At 38.8% G+C, this 22,464-nt stretch overlaps 1 protein-coding gene across 21 annotated transcripts in view; it reads right to left on the bottom strand.

The window, feature by feature from the left end:
- Positions 1-22,464, bottom strand: part of DDAH1 (dimethylarginine dimethylaminohydrolase 1) — a 244,319-nt gene that overhangs the window by 140,130 nt on the left and 81,725 nt on the right. For 19 of the 21 annotated variants that reach the window (XM_047869776.1, XM_047869782.1, XM_047869793.1 and 16 more), the window contains 2 exons: positions 21,855-21,991; positions 18,760-18,863 (listed from right to left, as the gene is read on the bottom strand). The gene's annotated coding sequence lies outside the window, so the exon portion shown is untranslated. The remainder of the gene's footprint in view (positions 1-18,759; positions 18,864-21,854; positions 21,992-22,464) is intronic. The other 2 variants (XM_047869791.1, XM_047869792.1) reach the window with 1 other exon arrangement.

The following is a 22,464-nucleotide window of genomic DNA, read 5'->3' as shown; positions in this document are numbered from 1 at the left end:
AATGTTATTTAGAAAAAAAAATCATGGTATCTGGAATAGAAACAATTCTTCCTGTGTGTTGTGACCAGCACAGATGACAGCAGGATCCTTGTTCCAGATGCTAGGCTTCTGTTAGCACTGCCTAAGATTGTATTCACTTTTTAAATGATCCAGTGCTAAGGCTTAGGCCATAGGCTTCTTGCCAGAATTCTGGCAAGTTTTTAGCAAATGTGGGTTTCTGGAAGCAGATCTGAGGATCCTGGAATGATTGTCCCAACTGAGCCTGGAGGAGATGTGATTTGCTTTCTCTTCACCTGTCTCAAAGCTGACTCGAATTTACCCAGATGACGTACTTCTCAGCTTCAAAAGTGAAGTGTCTTAAGTGAAGGGCAGCTCTGACCCTGACACAGGAGAGTGTGGCCAAAAGTAAAATAACAAACCTTTAAGACCTACTTGGGGGCAAAACTCTTAGGGGCCCCAGGTAGCTTAGTGTCAGAAATCACTTAATGGCGGCCTTAGACAGGAGATTCCCACTAATGCTACAGCTGAAAGCTAACCCATGCGCTGACGTTGCCCTTCGTTCCCTCCTTTACCCAACATTGATGCTACATCCGCTTCTAATTGGCCTCCACCTAGTGACGTTAATTCATGGCCAGTGCCCTGTTAAAACCTGAATACTTTGCCACTTGGTGCCTGGAGCCTAACTTAGTGTGGGGTCTTGTATACCACCCTGGGCTCATGTCAGCCCAGCAGCCAATTAAAACTTAAAAAGTTTTTTCTGTTAGCTATATCTTTCCATACTGAAATTGGGCTGCTGGCCTTTTTTTTTTTTATGTTTATTTATTTTTGGGAAAGAGACAGAGCGTGAGTGGGGGAGGTACAGAGAAAGAGGGGGACCCAGAATCCGAAGCAGGCTCCAGGCTCTGAGCTGTCAGCACAGAGCCTGATGCAGGGCTCTAACTCACAAACTGTGAGATCTTGACCTGAGCTGAAGTCGGACACTCAACCATCTGAGCCACCCAGGTGCCCCTGGGCTGTTGGTTTTTAAAAATTTAATCTTGTAGTTATCCTTATTAAATGCTATCTGCTTCATTCCCACTTGCCTACTTTGGATTCTGTCATCTTGTGCATTATTTATTACCTTTAGTTTTGTGTCAACTGAAATTTGATGAGCATGCCTTCTGTCTCCTCTAAGCAGTTGTCAAAAAGTGTTAGAATGTATATGTCAGTGAAAAGAATAAAAACACCAACTCCAGTAAATTATAGTTTACATGCCTTCCTGCTTGAAGTAATGAAGGGTCGTTTTTAGGAAAGCAGATTTTATTGAGCCTAATGCATCTATAAATTCATTTTCCCCACACATATTTATTGAAAATTCCCAAGGCTCAACACCGTATTACATACTTCAGAGACATACAAGAAGCATAAAAACATGATCCTTGACCTTGAAGAGCTTACAACCGCATTGGGAAAACAAGACATCCAAAATTGAAGCTATGACAAGGGCACATGAAAGGCATAGACAACAAAGTGATATAGGCATTGAGGGAAGGAGATATCACTGTGGCTGATGGGTGTGGAAGAGAGCTGCTTAGAGGCAATTGGTCTTGGTTTAGGCCTTGAATAACTTTAAGGATGTGAATAACTGGAATGGGAGAATGAGATTTTAAGGAAAAGTATGTGCAGAAGCGAGACACATGTTCCAGGGATAACAGATCAGCTCAATTCACATATATATTCGTTAAGATAACTCTAGCTGCTACAACAAACACCCCCAACAAATATAGCGGCACAAAGTTGACATAAGTTTATCTTTTGTTCCCTTAAATCTAACACAGATGTTCCTGGTTGGTTCCTGACTCTTTTCCCCCAAACATGCAGGGATTCAGCCTTCTTCCATTTTGTGGCTCCAACACTTCAAAATATGGCATCCAAGCTCACCATGCTTACCTTCCTTAAGCTGAAAGGAAGGGAAAGCACATACAGCATCATATGCGAGAGGGTTAATGGGCCAGGCCAGGAAGTGATGCATATCACCTCTGCTCATGTTCCTCTGGCTGGAATTCAGTCACACAGCTACAGTAATCCCAGGGAAAAACTAGGAAGTAAAATCTGTGGGCCCAGAAAGAAGAGGAAACAGGTTGCAGAAACACCTAGCTGGGTTCTGCCTCAGAGCACAATGGGAAAAATGGAAAATAAAGGTAGAATGGTAGAATAAGCTTTCCTCACTTGAGCAATGAAGAGACAAATGACATGGAGATTGAGTGTAGCTTCTAGAGTGAAACTTTGTGGGTGGAAGTATGGCTTTGCTATTTCATTGTATGATCTTAGACATGTTACTTAAAACCTCTTTGTCTGGGGTGCCTGGGTGGCTCAGTAGCGTAAGCATCTGACTCTTGATTTCCGCTCAGTTCATGATCTTGCAGTTTGTGAGATCAAGTCCTGCATTGAGCTCTGTGTTGTCATGGAGCATGCTTGGGATGCTCTATCTCCCTCTCTCTGCCCCTCCCTCATTCTCTCTCTTTTCTCTCTCTCTCAAAATAAATAAATAAACATAAAAAAAAGCGCTCTTTGCCACAGTTTCATCTTCATCTGTAGAATGGGAAACAATGAATTCATTATCACAGAGCTACTATGAAGGTAAATTAATAATGCAAGGTACTTAGAAAAGTGCCCAGAATAGTATCTAGCATCTAGTAGATGTTTAATAAATATTATCCATTGGCAGGTTGTGAACAGAAGGCTTTGAATGTGATTTCCTACCAAAGGCCAAACCACATATCCATATTCACTGAATTACCAGAGTCATACAGGTATCCTAATGCTTTCCAATTGAATCCATGGCTTTCCTAGGTTGACAGACCAAGTCTCACCTACAAGTATAGTCATAGATTCAGTACATATTTATTGAACCCTTGCTACATACTAAGTATAGTGCTAGGCACTGGAGATGTAATCATAAATGAGAATGTAGGATTTATTATAGTCAATTTGTTCTTTTTGCTCTTCCACACATTTTCAGATTTTTATAACCAGTTGAAATTGGTTTAATTCCTTTGAAATACCTAGAGCTGTTTCTGTTCTCCAGGTGGACACTGATACAAAGGCAACTTTTCTTTCCCATTGATAATATTGCTGGTACGTACATTTGAAGTCAATTTTAGATAGCAATTATTTCAGGATTAAAACAGACATTCCTGCCTTAGTCCTTTCTTACTCTATTTTTAGAAGATTCAAGATTTACTTTCTTTTTTTAAAATTTTTTTAATTTTCTTTTTAATGTTTATTTATTTTTGAGACAGAGAGAGACACAGCATGAGCAGGGAAGGGGCAGAGAGAGAGGGAGACACGGAATGTGAAGCAGGCTCCAGGCTCTGAGCTGTCAGCACAGAGCCCAACGTGGGGCTCGAACCCATGAACTGTGAGATCGTGACCTGAACTGAAGTCAGACGCTTAACTGACTGAGCCACCCAGGCACCCCAAGATTTACTTTCATTAGGGATGGGTGTTTGGGAATTCTAAAAGACAATGAGGGCTCAAGGGTGTCCTTGACCATTCCAGTGCAAGGAATACTGGATCAAGTAAGTACCATCCATAAGTCTATATTCTGAGAATAAGTCCTGAGTGTTTACACATAGCAATCATCAAATTTTATGTGAAAAGGTTTACTGTGGAAGGCACACATTGTTACAGAGTTTCCTTGACATCCAAGGAGTAAATGATGTTTGGTCAAGAGGGCAGGCAGTAAGTTATAGACTGGGAGATGGTTCCCGGGTAGTCAGGGCTCTGGTTTCTAAAGTCAAGATGTGTAGCCCCCTAACTTCAGTTTCTTCAACTTTCATATGGGAACTCATTCACTAAACAAATATTTACCAAGCACCTGCAATGTGTGGTAGAGGAATATATATAAGCAGTGACTAAGGTGTGATAAACCTGACTTTGGCTCCTGGCCTTCCCGCATTCTAGTTGTGTAAACTTGATGTGCCCTAGAATCATGCTCCACCATTTTCTGTCTTGCTCTAAGTCCTGGAGGACTGACCTGCATGGACTGTACCACCTGGGATCCGTTATTGCTGGCTTTGGCCAATGGGAGGCACTTACAGGAGACTGGAGGGAAAGAGGAGACAGAGGTCAACATATTGATTCCTCTCACTCTCTTCCTACTTTTTCATGGTCCTGTACCATGCACACACTTCTATAATCATAGCTTCTGTCTGGTGGCCCCTTCTGAGTGATTCCAGGTTCTGGCTGGATTCTGATAACTACTTACATGGAAGTAATAAACAGCACACATTTCAAAACCCACTTTTAAGCACATGACATTGAATACTTTTTAAAAACAAGTTGCAAAAAAAAAGTCAATTCAGCATTTTCAGAAAGAGCATTTGGCAATATTTAATGTATAAGGAGGCTGTGTTTGGGGCCATCCACTTTCTCCAGTTTTTCAAAGTGTTTCCTGGAATTGTGAATGTTGATCAGACTAGTTGCAGAAGGGATCCAGCATAACATAACCACCCAACATAACAACCATTACATATGTGTTTAATGTAAAGATGTCAATGAAGGCAGCAAAGTTAGAATTCCTAACTCCCATTTTCTAGAAAGAAGCAGCTAATTTGCTGCAAGTCAGCTGAACCGCTTAACGGTGTTCCTTAAATGATCTACATCTGGAGGTGGTAATGGCTTCCCATTTTTGCTAGTCCCTGGATAATTCAACATCCCTTGTTGGTTGTCTTTAACCTTCCCATACCTCTAACAACATTTTCTTTATTAAACATTCTCTTCAAAATTTTTTTTTACCAGGGAGCTTTGTTGGGTTACTCACTTAAACTTCTATGTAAATGGGAGTTATATGTAAAGTGGGAGTTATAATACCTTAATCTGTAGGTTGTTTTGAGGCTGAAATGTGATAGCATGTACAAAGGGTCTTATTGTGACCAGCACCAGGAAGTATTCAATTAATGATAACCACTAATATAGCTCTTCTGCTCTTGTGCCAGGCACTGTGACAAATACCCAAGTCCTTCAAATGAGATAACATATAAAGTGCTTACCTCGGTAACAGGGACACTGTAAGCAGTCAATAGGTGCTCTTGGCTCTTCAAAGCTCTACTTTTTCTTCTCCCTCCCCCCTCCCATACAGGGAACATTTCCCCTTTCTAAACCTCTGTAACCCTTTCTATTCCTCTCTTATGCTGTTTATTATTTTCTCTTAGCAGCGTAATAACCCATTGATGCCAGAGTCATCTACTTCATTACAACCACATTAGGAGCTAATGGGATAATCAAAGTATCCTCAACAGTACAGAATACTACGTAAGTGTATTGAGTCTGAACAAGTTGTGATGTGTTATGATGATTTGCAAAGGTTACTATGGTCCTGAACGTTTATAATTCCTTTTATTTTCTGTTTCTCAGAGCTTTTTGCAACACTGTCTTTCCAGAACTACTTTGTATGGTTATTTCATACTTAAATGTATGTCTGTGGGGGCACAAAAAGATTGCAAGAAAAGCCTTTTCAAACTTTAGGCAATCTAAGTGTTCAAGAAAAGAAAAGCATTTCTCTAGTTGAAATTGTTACACACACACACACACACACACACACACACACACACACACTCCAGGGCTTTGATAAGCCCTCTTCATTTCTTTATGAAATTAAGTTGCTTCATTCCCTGATGAAAAACAATGAACTGCTAAAGCTGTGATTCCAGGGAATGGTCATGCTTGCTCTTGTGGTATCAATCCACACCTGTTTTAGCATTACATCAGAACACACATGTCCTAGGAGTCTTCTTTCCTGCTTCCTCTTTTGCGTCAGTGGTACTGCTCTCTCATAGCTGCTGCTGCTGCTTCTCCTCCTCTCCTCCTCATCCTTGTCTTCTCCTCCTTCTTTCCTCCTCCTTCTTCTTTTTCTGTTCCACTGCTTTTAAATGTTAGTGTTTCCCAGAGTTGTCTACCCTCACTCTATTTTCCTCAAACATTATATGCTCCCTCCTGTGGGAGCTAATCTACACCCGTGACTCAAATATCTTCTCAATGCCAACAATGCCCAGACCTTCATTTCTGGTTCTGCAATCTCCACTGAGCATCAGAACTGCCTAGAAGACACCCATGTTTGGCTGTCCCACAGGAAATCCAAAGTCAACATGCCCACCTCTGAATTCATCATGTTCCTCCCAGGATCTGTCTCCCCTTTCATTCACTCAGAGAGCTGCTCAAGCCAGTAATCTGAACATTATCCTTAGCTTAACTTTCTCCTTTGCTTCCACATTTAATCAACCATCCTATTCTGACAGATCAGTCTTCATAAAATGGCTCAAAATCCACCCATGTCTCTCCAATTACTCTGCCACCACCTAGTCCAGAATATAATTATTGGTCTTTTGGACTATTGCAACAGTCCTATCCAGAATGGTATTTCTAAAATGCAAATCTGACCATGACACTCTTGCTTAAATCCTCCAGTGGCCATTCCTACTCTCAGAATTCAGTCCCAATGTTTTATCATGGCCTGCAAAACACCCCTCCACAACCTCATTCTGGTCACTTCCCCCTCCTTTGTCTTATGTGGGCCTCTGTACATGGTGTTCTAATACCTGGAACATGCTTGATCCCATCCCTGCTCTGGTAGCTCCTAATCCTCCTTTAAGACTCAGTGGAGGCATCACCCCCAGTAAGAAGACTACCCCGAACCCCTAGGCTAGATGTGGTAAACCTACATCCATTTTCACTCCCATCACAATACTGTATTACTTGCTAATTGAGGATCTCTTGGCAGACAGACACATCTTTTTATTGCCGAGTCCTTAATTCAGGTGTTTAGAGAATGGCTTAATTAAAGCAATGGATAGCATGCACCTCTCCGTATTTCCATCAGCCCACCTTTATAAGAATGGTTTTCAGCTCTTATAAAATAAGAGAATTATACCAGGCCCTGTTCCAGCTTCAAGAATCTATGATTCTTTTGCTCCAGATGCCTGCTACTTGCTGTGCAGTAGAGTTCATGGTCTGAGTTTGAATCTGGCTCTGTTACAGCTGTGTGATCTTGCACAGTTTGCTTAACCTTTCTGACCCTCAGACTCTTGTATGCAAAACAGGAATGGTAATACTCATCTTAGATGGGTATTAAGAGGATTAAGTAAAATTATCTTAGGGGTGCCTGGGTCATTCAGTTGGTTAAGCATCTGACTTGATCTCAGCTCAGGTCATGTTCCCATGGCTCATGGGATCAAGCCCCACATCAGGCTCTGTGCTGGTGGCATGGAACATGTTTGGGATTCTCTCTCTCTCTCCCTCTCCCTCTCTGCCCTTCCCTGCTCACATCCCCCCTCTCTCAAAATAAATAAGTAAACATTAAAAAAAAACTAGGACACATGTACTCCCCGTCCTTCTCACTGGTTTAGTCAGTATTCAGATAGCTCTTTGTTCAAATCCTGGCTTCTGTACAATCCTGATAAATCACCTTAACACACAGAGCTTTGAGTTTTTAATTTATAAAATCAATATAGACACCTACCTTATGGTTTTAAAAGATTGAGATGATCCATGTAAATAAAGCTTTATAGAATATAGTTAGAGTAAGCACTGATAAACAAATATTATCAGCTTCTGTGATGATGATGATGAAGAACCAGAAGGGGAAGGAGAAGAAGACGAAAAAAAAATATGCAAAACCTGACAATAATTAGCTTTCAATGAAGGTTACTCCTTTTCCTTTTCCTCATTCCATTCATGGTTGGGTAAAGCTTTATATACCCATTCCAGGGCCAAATCTCATTATAACAAAATTGTTGCCCAACTTCCCCTGACAAATGGGAAACTTATGTTGAATATTGGGTGAAAATTTGTTGCATTTTAAATGAACTAGTTTATATTCCATGTGCTTGATGATATACAGGGACAATCCTTATAAAGTCATGTAAAAAATGGTGTCAGATTATTTCCCCACACTTTTTACTTGCCAGCACCATTATAAAATTATAGTAGAAGGTCTCTTAAATTGGGACCTGCATTGTGTATAAATGAGTAGCTTGCAAACTTCCAGTGGTTTTTATGGAGAAAGCCTCACCATCTCCATTACCTGAACTTTTACTTCTGAGGTGCTTGTTACACATTTCCTTATTTTACCCTTTACACATTTTCTCCTCTGAATCATCTTTCCTCAGTTCCTCATCATCATGAACTGCTTTTCTTATTCTTTGTTCCAGTTATCTATTGCTGCATAATAAACTATCCTGGAACTTAGTGGCTTAAAACAATCATTTTATTTTGCCAATGATTTGTAAGTCACGAATTTGGGAAGGGCTAATCTAGGTGGTTCATGTCTTATCCATGTGGAATTGGTTGGGGCAGTTGGAGCTGGAGGATGTACTTTCAAGATGGCTTCTTCACTCACATCTCCAATGCCTCAGTGTTGTCTGACCTCTCTCTCCTCTGAGTCTCTTCCTCCAGGGCCTCTCCAGTGGCTTGGGCTTCTCACAGAATGGTAGTCTCAGAGTAGTCTCACTTCTTAATTGATAGTTGGCTTCCTAGAGGTAAGAAGTGTGTGTGTGTGGGGGGGGACTCGCCACTTAAGGGCTACACATGAGACTAGCATGGCATCATTTCTGTCATCCTGTATTGGTCAAAGCTGTCACAGTCCTGTCCAGATCAAACAGAAAAGAAATAGACACTACCTCTTGATGGAAGGAGTGCCCATTATTAATCAGCCACATTTTTATTCTCCAAGTTCTGTTATTCCGGAAAGTACTTATATAACTTTTTTAGACAATTTGCCTTCAATTTCCTGAAGTTTTTTTTCACTTCCTGAATTAAAATCAGGGTCCATACATATACATTTACTTATGCAACTAGCACTATTTACTGACTAGTGCTGGATACTACTACTGTCCAGCAGGGAAGATAACTATTAATCAATCATACAATTAAATATTTATAAAATAAGTGCTATACAGGCAAAGGACTGGTTTCCCTGAACATACAATGACAGAAATATCTGGGGGATCAAGAAAGATTCCCCTGAGGAGGTGAATTTTGAGATGAGACTTGAAGGATGGGTAAGTATGAACTAAGATTGGAGAGAATATTCCAAACTAAGGGATCATATTAGCAAAGATAAAAAGTGAGAGGGAGCTTAATGTGTTTGAGGAAACAGAAAAGAAATCCATGTACTACAGCTGGAATGTGGGTGATAGTGTTAACTCACTTTAAAAGTGAGGAAACTGAGTGTCAGTGCCCAGCTGGGTGGCTCATATAAGGTTAAGGGCTCCACTAAGTGTGTTTCCTCAATAATGGGGAGTTTGCCAATGGTTTGCAACCTGCCTTCAGGCTTCTTTTACAGCCTTTTACAACTAGAAAAGCATTCCCTACAAACCTAATGATGTCTCACATGAGAATCACCCAGATTCAGAGAAAACAGCATGAAAAATCACCCTAAGAAAACATCTGCAGAAAATATAATACATCCTGGTGATATCACAGATACAAGTATAGTTTAAATGTAAATCAAGACTAAGTCATGCCAAGATTATCTAACTCTAAATGTGATTCATGATTCACACTATCCCTGTTATATATGTATAATTTCAATTTCTATGTGAAAGCTAGAGAAAAATGGAAATTGGTGTTCATACAGGTCATACATGTAGCTACTTATTCAATTTTCCTGAGAATTTATTTAAACATTCCATCAAATCAATATATGCATCAGTATAAAATGCTGCACAGATCATCAATAATTTGATAGTCTAGGATATTTTATGCTTCTATATCCTAACATGGGGGCTTCAATTCTCTGTTCAGTTCTTAAATTACTTTTAATGTACTTATAACTGAGAAAAAATTAATTAACTATGTCATCTGCCAACTCAGAAGTAGAAAAAAATTGGGCTTTTAAACAAAGATTTTTTTCAAAAATACAGAAAGAAAAACAAAAGCAAGATTACCTTGGAAAACATTCCCTCCCTGCCCCCTGCCCCTGGTGGGCATACATCATGTGACAGCTACATCACTTTAGGGGGAAAGGGGATAAGCATATTATATAGAAAAATCAGAATTGTATTTTTATGCATCTTTAAGAAGAAAAGAAAGATGCTTCAATTCTAATTTACTTTTTGCCAAGAACTCTTTCTGACATCCTAATTAATGTTAGGGATTATCCTTTTAGTTGTATCCTTCCTTTTGACTTAATATTTCCTGAGCTTTACAATACTGACTGCCTCACTGTAATATTCTGATCCTCATCAGAAATGGTCATTGACTGGTAAGGTGGAGATCAAGGGAAGAGGCTGGGCATTGTCAGGAAAGAGTGATGAATGTCAATTGATGATGAATGGGCTAACATTTTGGGGAATAGTCCTCAGGATTTATATCACTCTGTAATATTGTATTCTATATAGCTTTATATTACCTTATAATATTTATTCTAAGGAATATGAAAGTAAATACCCTTTCAAAGGAATTGTATTTCCATTGCCTTTTGAAAGTTTAAACAATTTTTATTTTAATTTAAATTGTGCTTTGCTTTTTTTTTCGAGTTTATTTTGAGAGAAAGAGAGTGCATGAGCTCAAAAGCATGAGCAGGGGAGGGTCAGAGACAGAAGGAGAGACAGAGAGAGAGAGAGACAGAGAGAGAGACACTCTCAAGCAGGCTCAGTGCAACCAGTGCAAAATCCTACGCAGGGCTCGGGGCTTAATCTCACAAACCTCAAGATCATTACCTGAGCTAAAACTAACAGCAGGATGCTTAACCGATGGAGCCACCCTGGCACCCTAGTGTCTTGCTTTTAAAAGATTCATGGTTTGCTATAGCCCAAGAGGTAGTAACTGAAAAGCTTTAAGTAGTTAATAACTGAGATTAGTTTTCCTCCCTCTTTTATTTTATAAAAAACACCAGAAGGAAATTAAATGCTTAATTAAATTAAACAAATTTGCTGAATGCTAGCATTACTATAACTAGTATTTGCACCATTTTTAAAAGTGTATTTATTTATTTATTTTGAGAGAGACAGAGCGCGAGTGGGGAAGGGTCAGAGAGAGAGGGAGAATCCCAAGCAGGCTCTACATTGTCAGCATGTTGGGCTCAAACTCATGAACTGTGAGATCATGACCTGAGCAGAAACCAAGAGTTGGATGCTTAGCCAACTAAACAACCCAGGTGCTCCAGTATTTGCACCATTAATTGCTTATTGAGTATTTTGACAGTTTTCAGATAATCTGAATGTAGAGTAGGTTTGGCCCCAAATCAAAAAAGGCTTGTTTTGAATGTAGAGTAGGTTTGGCCCCAAATCAAAAAAGTGTTCGTTCTACATGGTATGGGAACAGGCATTCTGGAGGAGCCCATGTGAATATCATCAAAACACCAGCAGACCATCAAATATTGCTAGTCCAGTTTGCTGGGTCTTGTCTCAATCATGTTAGAGTGAAAATGGTGCTTCCGGCTTCCATCTGCTTGACTTTGCTTGGGGGAGAGTCCTGTTGAGCTGGCCTAATTACATTTCCTGGAAGACATCACATAGATCTGATTTGGGAGTTTCCAGAAATGACGATACCCATCTTAACACATACTGGAATCTAAGAAGATGCTATTTCCCCTTGTCATATTATTCTAAAGCAGACATTCAATTAAATTCAAAGAGCACATGTCTGCCCTCAAAGGAACGACTATGAGCAATTAAAAGAGAAAACAGAAACACGCGACAAAACAGCCACTTGTTGAGAAGCATGGGAGAATGAAACCATTGCAGATGGTTCAACACTTCCCTCAGTGGGTCAAACTGTGACATAGTCAAAATTCATCTTAGAAGTTTTTCAAAGCTTCCTCTCCCCACCCCACACACTGTTAGCAACTCCTATCCCTGCACTGCCTCTCTCAGTCAGGCTTAAACTGCTCCCTTCATAATCAAAATATATTCGCTCTGGAGTTCATTCTTTCAGATTCCTCCTAAGTGTCTGATTAAACCTAATAAGCCTATTTGTGCTAGGATCTTAGTAGATGAAAATAGCTTTAATCAATTCAATACTTTTTTATTGAGTGAGGAAGTGCTAGGCACTGTGCCTAATAATCTGTTTAAGAAACAGCTTCTCTAGGGGTGCCTAGGTGGCTCAGTCAGTTAGGCAACCAACTTCAGCTCAGGTCATGATGTCATGGTTTGTGGGTTCGAGCCCCACGTTGGGCTGTGTGCTGACATCTCAGAGCCTGGAGCCTGCTTCAGATTCTGTGTGTGTGTGTGTGTGTGTGTGTGTGTGTGTGTGTGTGTCTTTCTCTGCCTCTCCCCTGCTTGCTCTCTATCTCTGACTCTCAAAAATAATAAATGTTAAAAAGAATTAAAAAAAAGAAATAAACTGTTTCTCTATTCATTTAAAAAATTGGGAACGAGTAGGAAGTCCTCCAATAAGGCAGTAGTTAAGTAAATCATGGTTCTCCATACCTATGGAATACCTTGCAGCCACTAGAAATAAAGATTTTGAAAATAATGCTTCCATCCATTCAGTTATGGACATTAACTAAACTTATTGTGGATAATCACTTCACAATCTGCACACATGTCGTTATGCCATACATCTTAAACCTACACAGAGCTGTATGTCAATTATATCAATAAAACTGGGGGGAAAAAAGAATATGCTTTAGTATGGTCCCAGTTTTATTTTTAAAAATATGCATAGGAAAAAACATAATGAAATATAATAGGAACTTTGTCCTTAATATGTGGGATTATATATTATTTTTATTTTCTGTACATGTTTCTGTACTTCCCAAATTTTCATCAAGGAACATACATTTGTGTTATAATCAGAAAATAAACAATAAACGTTATTTTTTAAAGGCAGTTTCTCTCTGGAAGAGTTGTCGGTCTAGTCCAGAAGATACTAGATTGAAAACAAACTATTAGTATGTTATGATAAGTGTTATAGTTTTCTGTAAGAGCAACTAATCACCCATATACACAGGTGATAAGAGGATTTAACAGCGACTGCCCATAATGATTTTGTGTTAAAGACTTTAGCACAAGGAAAGGTACAGCTCACAATTCCTGATACAAATCTTTGGTGCCAGGTGTGTTTCAAAACTCAGACTTTTTTTTTTTGGGGGGGGGGCGCAGTTAGAAAGGTAATGTGAGTATATGCACTTACATAACACCCCTAATAGGCCTGGGCCAGCACTCCATAATCTAACATATTGATAGTCCCATTTAGTGAGGTGGGATTATTAGAATAAGAACTCTAAGGCTTCTCATGAGTCTAGGCCACCAAATTTGTTACTAAAAAGTCCCGTTTTCCAGAGCCATTTGGATTTCCGAATTGCAGACTGTGGACCCGGATGGGAAATGTGGGGGCTCAGCACCACACCCCATGCAGGATGGTGTTGGTCATCTACCTCTCTGCCCCCAGTTCGTTAGGCCCAGCACTTGCTCTGATGGTAGGAGTCATAAAACTGATTTCAATTCACTGTTAGAGCATGTGATCATATCTGATCATAGATACATGCACTCCAGGAGTGAAAATGCTCTAATTCTGTCTTGAAGACACATGTACTTAAGAGGTCTGAGGTTGTTTTAAAGGTGAAAGAAATGTTATCATAAACACACTTCACAAACATCTAAAAGATGTGAAGAAATATGATGATCTAAGTAGAACTAATATTAATAGACCTGGCAAAAATGCATTTCTCAGTAATTTTTAAAGCTTGTCTCTAAGCTAAACACTTCCTAATCTCTCTTGGAAGAACACTGACCGCTAAGTGACAAAGTGGCTGTGGTTTCAGACCTTAACTCTAATACTCCTGAATTTATTGATACATAGCCAGTTCAGGGGAAATATATTATATTATATTATATTATATTATATTATATTATATTATATTATATTATAATGTTATAATATATGATGTGGTTTTTTTTTCAATTTCTGTGGTATAATGAATTGTGTGCAATGTCTGAGCTAATACTACATACAACTGAGGACAAGTAGCGATTTCTATGAAGTGACAGAGAGGCAGTTTTGGGGGGGAAATGCCAAGGATGATGATTTATTTGAAATCAACCTTGACAGTTTTCTTGCTGACAGAAAGGACTAGAACAAAGGTTAAATCCTTCATTTTTAGAAAACTACTTTGTCTTTCAGGCTTGCTCCTCCAAGCTCAGCTAGTTCATGGAGATCAACCATTTGACTTTCTCCCATGGATACAAGATCTTCCACAGTCAGACTTGCCATACAGAGCCTCTGACAGAAAAAGGAATTCCTCCATGTTTCTACCAACTAAACATTCAATGAATGTTGATTTATTAATGCCAGATCTAATTCCATCAAGATCTAATTCTACAATAATCCCTCAAAATAATGATTTAGCAGTCATTACCACCTTCTCTTCAAGTAACATTATTTTTTTAATGTTTATTTATTTTTGAGAGAGAAAGAGAGACAGAGCTTGAGTGGGGGATGGGCAGAGAGAGAGGGAGACACAGAATCTGAAGCAGGCTCCGGGCTCTGAGCTGTCAGCACAGAACCTAACACGGGGCTCAAACTCATGAACTGCAAGATCATGACCTGAGCCAAAGTCGGATGTTTAACCAACTGTGTCACCCAGGTGCCCCTCTTGGAGTAACGTTATTACCAGAACTATCACTATTTAGAGAATTCACTGATTTGACCTCCTCTATGCCTTCTCTGGCTGGAATCATAAAAATGGAAACATGGCCATAGGGCAAAGGCAGGTGAGCAACTTAAGGGACACATGTACCCTATGAATCATTGGAAGTTGGGTATTTTGCACCTTTTCATCCATGTTTTCACATCATACTAAATTCTTCTGAGCCACTGATAGACTACTGTGTGCTATAAAAAGCACTAGAGCTTTAATAAGTGTCTGTTTTCATGTTAAATTCATATTTTATCAGCCTACTATAGATTCCTGTCTTTATCACCATCACATTAAACATAATTATTACCTGTTTAATATCACATAATCCTGGTTAGGCCCCACAGAAAATAAATTAAGGATACTTGGTTCTTCTGGGACCTTATGGCTTTGAACAGATGATGACAACAGAGACACATGAGCTTTATAGTAAACAATGGGATGAATTAAATTGGTAAAATGTTATATTGAGAACAAATGAGGCAGTTCGCTTAGGTAGACCTTTAGTTGAGGAGTGTAGAGGCAATTATAAAAGCAATCCACAGGGAGCTGCTTGTTTTTTAAAAGGCTTAATTATTTAATTAAGACTCTCTTTCCTGGAGGAGGGAAAATCTGGAGATTTTGCAGATTTGTGACTGCAAAATAACTAAAATTCTGGAGTGGGAGAAATATTCCAAGACTTCTGTCATTTTTATATCCAAAGGTTGCAAGAAATGGCATCAGAACTAAGATCCAGCAAATTCTGTTGGATTTAAGTTTTGCCTTCAGCCACATGTCACTAAGAACAAATGTGCTATTTATATGGAGAAAAGTGTAAGGATTGTGCTCAAATGTATATCGGACTCAGACTTCAATGGTGCTCATTATATATAATATAAAATATTATAATATAAATTTTATATTATATATATATTATATATATATATATATATATATATATATATATATATATATATATATATTATAATATATATATAAATATATAATATAAAATACTATAATATAAAACATTATAGAAAATGTTTTGGATTTTTTAAGTGAACACAAATAATGTATTTTTATGAAAAAGTAACCATAATCTCCAAAACAAAAAATATATACTGAGTGGCATTATTTTACATTTTTGCAAATGGAGGACAGCTGGATTCCTCTATCTTCTGCAATCTATTGCAAATCTTGTTTTTTAAAAAATAACAATTGTATAGGGGTGAGTGGGTGGCTCAATTGGTTTAGTTTCAGTCTCTTGATTTTGGCTCAGGTCATGATCCCAGGGTTGTGGGATCAAGTCCTGTGTTGAACTCTGCACTGAGCATGGAGCCTGCATAAGATTCTCTCTCCCCCCCCCCCCCCCCACTCTCTGCTCCTCTATCCTGCTCATGTTCTCTTTCTCTCTCTCTCTAAAAAAGAATAATAATAATGATTGTATATATTTAAAGAGTACAACGTGATGTTTGATATAAATATACATAGTGAGATAATTATAGTTAACCTAAAAAACATGTTCATCTCCAAACACATTTTCTTTTAATAAAATTTTAAAAATGTTTATTTATTTTTGAGAGAGAGAGAGCAAGCAGGGGAGGGGCAGAGAGAGAGGGAGACACAGAATTCGAAGCAGGCTCCAGGCTCTGAGCTGTCAGCACAGAGCCCGATGCTGGGCTCCAACTCATGAACCTTGAGATCATGACCTGAGCCGAAGTCAGACGCTCAACTGACTGAGTCACCAGGCAACCCCAAACACATTTTCTTTTGTGTGTGTGTGGCAAGAACACCTGAAATCTAGTCTCTTAGCAAATTTCCAGTATACAATAAAGTTTTGTTAACTACACTCATCATGCTATACACGAGATTTCAAGATAATATAGAAAATAAATGCTAATACATTAGATATATAAATGGACACATTTTAGCAGCATCAGTAAGACACTTAAAAGTCAATGAACTTTGAGAGCAAATTATTATGAGGCCATGTTTATACAAGCATGTCTCAATAGCTGGAGTTCAAGCATTTAATTTACTTTGTCCAGGGTAAACTGAATTAACAAAAGATAATGGGCCTAATTCTAATATCTGTCTCCCTAGTACCATATTGACACAGCTGAAACCCTCCAAAAGGTAGCAAAAGAATATTTTCTTTTAGCTAGAAAATATTCATGATTTGTTTTCTGCAAATATCTCAATATTTTAAAAGAGCATCTTTGAGAAAATTACATGAGAAAGATACCTACTACAAAGTGACAGAGATCACCTTGCTGTCACTCTTACTCTCTGGCAAGCAAATGTGGAGCTGAGCCTTCTATCCAAAGGCTCACTTCCACGGGGTGACTTCTATAGATGCATAACTTACTTTGCCACAAAGCATACAAAATATGGTTTTCTGGAGATAAGGATGAAAATCCACTGGAATGAGAGCTGCCATCTATACTTTAAAATGTTAGAAATAAAATGCTCTTAAACAGAGGAAATCCTCAAAGAGATGCCTTAGTAGGGGGATGCCCAGCAGAGTTTTCAAAACATGCACAAAATATCCACAAAATTGAAAGCCCCCCAACCCCCTGCAAAAGGCTAATGGAAAAATGGTCCTAACAGAATTCAGCTCTTATAAGTCAATCAGGACCTGAATAACACAATCGCAGTGCAGAGAGTTAGAATCCTCCTGTGAGACATTTTCCCTAAGCATTGGTTGGAATTTTATTATAGGCTACTATGACATTTTTGTCTTTAACATTTCGGCCAGAGTGTATATTTATTCATTCATTCAACCATCACATGCCTACTGGATGCCAGCATTGGGGAAGCAAAATGAATATGCTATGGCCCCCAAACTTCTTGAATCTGACAAGAAGTAAAAAGCACATAGAGAATATTATTGCTGTTCAAAAATTTAGGGTGATGTCAAGAAAAACAGTCAACTCCATTTAGGGGAACTTCATCAACAGAAACAAATAGAAGGGTAGTTCAGGCAATGGAAATGACATTTATGAAGGTGTGGGGACAGAAATAAAGGTACTTTGGGGTCATGGCAGAACAGCTCAAAATGAGTCAATGTGGGGGGGAGGTGCCTGGCTGGCTCAGGCAGTAAAGCATGTGACTCAATCTCATGGTCATGAGTTCAAGCTTCATGTTGGGCATAGAGTTTACTTAAAAAACAGTCAATGGGGATAAAGAGATAGGCCAGATGACCAGTGGAGAAGAAATCTTTGATCGAAGTTAAAAGCAATGACCAGAATTACATTATATTTAAGGACAACACTTAGGAGTAGCATGATGTAATGTCTCTAGAACAACTGGATGTTTAATTGGCCAAGGTAAGTTGTGAGAGATATTACATCTTTGTCCACAGAAGAGACACTGGCCTCTTTCAAATGAATGGCTTGGTCCTTCTCTCAGGAGTTGTCCTTGAATACTGGACCACCAATTGAGGGAAGCTGAAGAAGGCTTTACTCCCAGACAGACGACCAAGAGAGTACTTGAGGACCCATGGCCAACATCTTCCAATCAAATGCGTGTTACATGGGGTACTTCAAGCTCTGTTGTTGTCAGCAATGCAGATCCCAGGAAAGGGCAGTAGACAGAACTGTCTACATGATCACAGCAATTGTTAAATAACGGCCCAAGAAAGCAATTTAATATAACTGCTCATATTCCTTCATCTTCAAACGTCAACCTCGCCGTAATTATTCTGCTAATCAATAATTTTCTTTCAATATAATCCATATTTTCCTTATTTCAATATAATATTGTTTTTCCAAGTGGTTTTATTATTATTTTTAAATGAATTTTATTTATTTAGTTTTCTGAAGTGGTGGCACATACACATAGTTCAAACATCAAAAGATAGAGAAGGATATACAGCAAATTTTCCTTTCCACCCCGTCCTCTGACAAGTTCCTATAGCCCCACAAAAAAGTAAACAACATTATTAGTTTCTCATTTATTCCCAGGACGTTTAGAATGGATATACAAACCAGTACAAGTATACACTCTTTTCTTTTTTTTTCATCCCAACGGTACACTCTTTTGGCACCCCCTTTTCCCTACCTACAAATAAATCTTGGAGATTGTATCAATAAGCTTGGGCGACCATAAGAAAACCCCATAGATTATGCGGCTTAAACAACAGAAGTTTATTTTCTCACAGTTCTGGAGACTGGAAATCTGAGGTCAGGGTGGCAGTATGGTTGGGTTCTGGTGAGAGCTGTCTCCCTGGCTTGCAGATGGCCACCTTCTCACTGTGTCCTCACTAGGGAGAGAGAAACAGTATGTCTTCCAGGTCTGTTATTATAAAAGCAGTGATCCCACCCTGATGCGATCCCATCTTTATGACCTCATCTAACCCCAATTACTCCCCAAACACCATAACATTCAGGTTTAAGCCTTCAACAACACAGGAATTGGGGGGATGGGGAGACACACCCAGTTTATAACAGAGGTCTTTCCATATAAACACATAAGGAGCTTCTCGATTTTTTTTTTAACAGTTACACAGTATGCTATTGTTACCATATACATCTTTAAGGTTGAAACTGAGAAAACTAAAGCTGTCCTTAATCATTCCTTATTAATAGGATATGCAGAAATAAAGTAAGAGGATATGAGTCCTAGAGATTGAAGTGATATTTCTGATGAGTTTACACATAAACTGGAATTATATGCTGATGATTGCTAGAAATGTATAAAAACTTAAGCAATATGTTTAATATACATTTACTAGCCCATCATTAGATCTTCCAAACTTTAGCTTTCTAAATTAAATATGGTTGAAATGATATCCTAATATGAAGTTACTGACTACATTTGAAGATGTCAAATTATACTAATAAAACATAGCTATGAAATGTATTTTTTTCATGTCAATGCTTATAAACAATGGTCAGCTTACACCTGTTACTTAACTAGACATGTTATACAGGGCATTCTAAACATGTTAGTATATATTTAGGTTTTGAGAAAGGTATTAGTGTAGAAAAATATTTAGTGATCTTTATGAATAAAGTTCAAATGGTTATTCAGTTCAGAAAAGGGAAAGAATCCAGAATGAGGAAGAGAAAAAAAGTATGGCCACAAAATACTGCTAGACAACCTTACCAAAAGCAAAATATGACTGTGTGCTATCCCAGCAGCCTGAACTATCACTGCCTGAAGAAAGAGAAGGCAGAAGGCAGAGACAGAGTGAAGACAGGTGAACAGAATAATATGTTCTTAAAATATAGCTTAAATTGGATTCAGGAATAAGAGAGCAAGGAATCAAAACAGGAACCAAGGTTTCAAGCCTAGGTGACTAAAAAGTAACACTGTTGGCTGAGATAGGGTGGAAGATATTTAGCAGGGGGTAAGAGTTTATTTTATATACCTCATGTTTGGGGCTAGTGAGATATGTAGGTTAAAGTTACAGTGGGCATTTAACAGGTTGAAGGGAAGAGACAGAGATGAGATTTGTTTTAACAAGTATTTTTGAGAACAAAAGAGAGGGGGCAGGGTAAGTAGGAGCAAGAACAGAATGATAGAGACAACTCCCATTCAGAGGCAGAAGGAAAAAGATGGGCATTAAAGGAGAGAGACGAGTACTCAGAGAGGTGAACCAAAGCAGTGAGTTACAGACACTGAAAGAGGAGGGCAGAGTCAAATGTGCCACATACTGGAAGAAGACTCAAAGATATGGACACCTGCCCCCGCCCTCCCATCCTCAACACATTACGACACATCAGATTTTAAGACATTAAGTAATGAGTTGATAGTGAGAAAGTAAAGTCAAGAAATACATTACATTGATAATTTTTTGAGATGACTGTTAAGAAAGATAGGATAATTATGTTATTCCATATTTATATTACACTTTACAGTTATAGAGTACATCCACATTCATTATCTCTTTTGATGATATCTCAAGGGGACAGTCCTGTAGGTAGATGTGTGGAGAAAGGTGCAGCAAAGGGGTAATCGAAGATGTAAACAGAAGTTGGCATAATGGATGGAGTTAGTTTCCCAGAGAGGTGAAAGAGGAAAGAATTTGGTGCTGGAAAACAGTTGGGATACTTCTAATTTTGACACAGAAAAAAGCAACAGTGAGTTGTTAAAGACACTATTTTGAGGTAAAAATAGTTAAGAAAGATTCATGACTAAAGCCTTGAAAGTAATCAAGGTAACCTTGAATGGAGAGCCCAGATGACAGGAGGCTCTGGGACTCCTGTGACATGAGCGGGGAATGTTGATTTTGGCATAAAAAGTCAAAACAGTCTCTTCTCCCAGTCATGATCTCCCCATATCTCTAATATAATACCATGTTCTCCTATGAATGAAATAGTGAGTGGACACTGAAATACTGGAGCCAACAGCAAACAGTTCAGTGTCTTAAATAAACCCAGCCGAGAGTTTTGGAGAAGTCCCTCCACTATAGAACTCAATTTATAAGTCTGCTTTGAGTTCCTACCCCCAACCCCTCTCCACAGGAAGCAAAAGCATTAAGCAAGCTGTTAGAATAATGCATTTCCCCCAGGACTTTTTCAAAGGACAGGAAGTCAGTCTGTGGTCCAGCCTCCAGCCACCCTCCAGAGAGTTGTGCTTTTTCTTTTCTTTTCTTTCTAGTTTATTTATTTATTTGAGAGAGGGGGAGGGAGGAAGGGAGGGAGAGGGGGAGAGAGAGAGAGAGATAGAGATAGAGAGAGAGAGAGAGAGAGAGAGAGAGAGAAAATATCCCAAGCAGGCTCCATGCTCATTGCAGAGCCCAAATCAGGGCTCAGTCTCACAACTGTGAGATCATGACCTAAGCCAAAATCAATAGGAGCCAGAATCAATTAGGAGTCAGTCACTTAAATGACTGAGCCACCCACGTGCCCCTAAGAGTTCTGCTTTTTCTAAGATAGTACCCAAGTGTCTGTAACTTTCTCCATTAAAAGACATGCATGTTAAGAAATAAATTTAAGTCTGTACTCTATGAGCTAATACATTGGGAGGCAAAAAATATGGTAAGTTTCCCTTTTTGGCTGAAAAATCCACATGACATGTCCACCTGGGCCCTGTAGTATCTTAGCTAGACATCCTGAGATTCTAGTCTTTTGGCTCTTTAAACCAACTCTACCATTAAAATATTAATTTCTTTATTACATCTCATATAAGATAAAGGTTACTATCTTTGCTTGCTCCAATAAACTTCCTTCCATGAAGAGAAAAAAATAAAACCAACACCTTAATGATAAGGGTTGACATGAACTCCTGATTGGACCAATCATATTACCCCATCTTCCTGGCTTGGTGTGCCGTTTGGGAGGGAGTATGCAACCTCCATTGATCCAATACAAGTCATTCTTGGGATTGTTTCCAGGCTGGAGCCAAATGGGAAGAAATCCTCTTTCTTTGCTGGTAGAAGAGCTTCTAGGAAAAGATGAGAGACCAAAGTTATTGGAAGCCGTGTTCCCCATGGCATAGAGACAGCTATCTGCAAAGATAACCTTGTCAGAAATAGAAATAGAAACTCTTGTCAGAAATAGAGAGTGTAAGCCCTAAAAGTGTTCCTGACATTGAATTCAGACATCTCTATGTGATCTGTGTTTGGGTTACACCAGCCAATAAGTTTTCCTTTTTGTGTGTGCAAGTTGGGATTTGGCCATTTGCAATCCAAAGTACCCCAACTTGTGCACAGAATACCATATGCTTACAAGGTGCTCAATAAATACATGTTGATTATTTGCTTGCTTTGGTGTTACTGATTTTTCTATACTTTTTGCTTCTGAACTTTTCTGTGTGTCCTACAACCTCATTCTCAGTGAGGCTTGATCAAAAGTCAGGCTGCAATTTTCCGATAATAACTGGGAACCTTATCCCCCCAAAGCTGGCCAAGGCCATTT

The sequence above is a fragment of the Prionailurus viverrinus genome, chromosome C1, assembly GCF_022837055.1.
Source record: "Prionailurus viverrinus isolate Anna chromosome C1, UM_Priviv_1.0, whole genome shotgun sequence".
In the NCBI taxonomy this organism is placed as follows: domain Eukaryota; kingdom Metazoa; phylum Chordata; class Mammalia; order Carnivora; family Felidae; genus Prionailurus; species Prionailurus viverrinus.
This window is presented reverse-complemented; position numbering and strand designations above follow the sequence as displayed.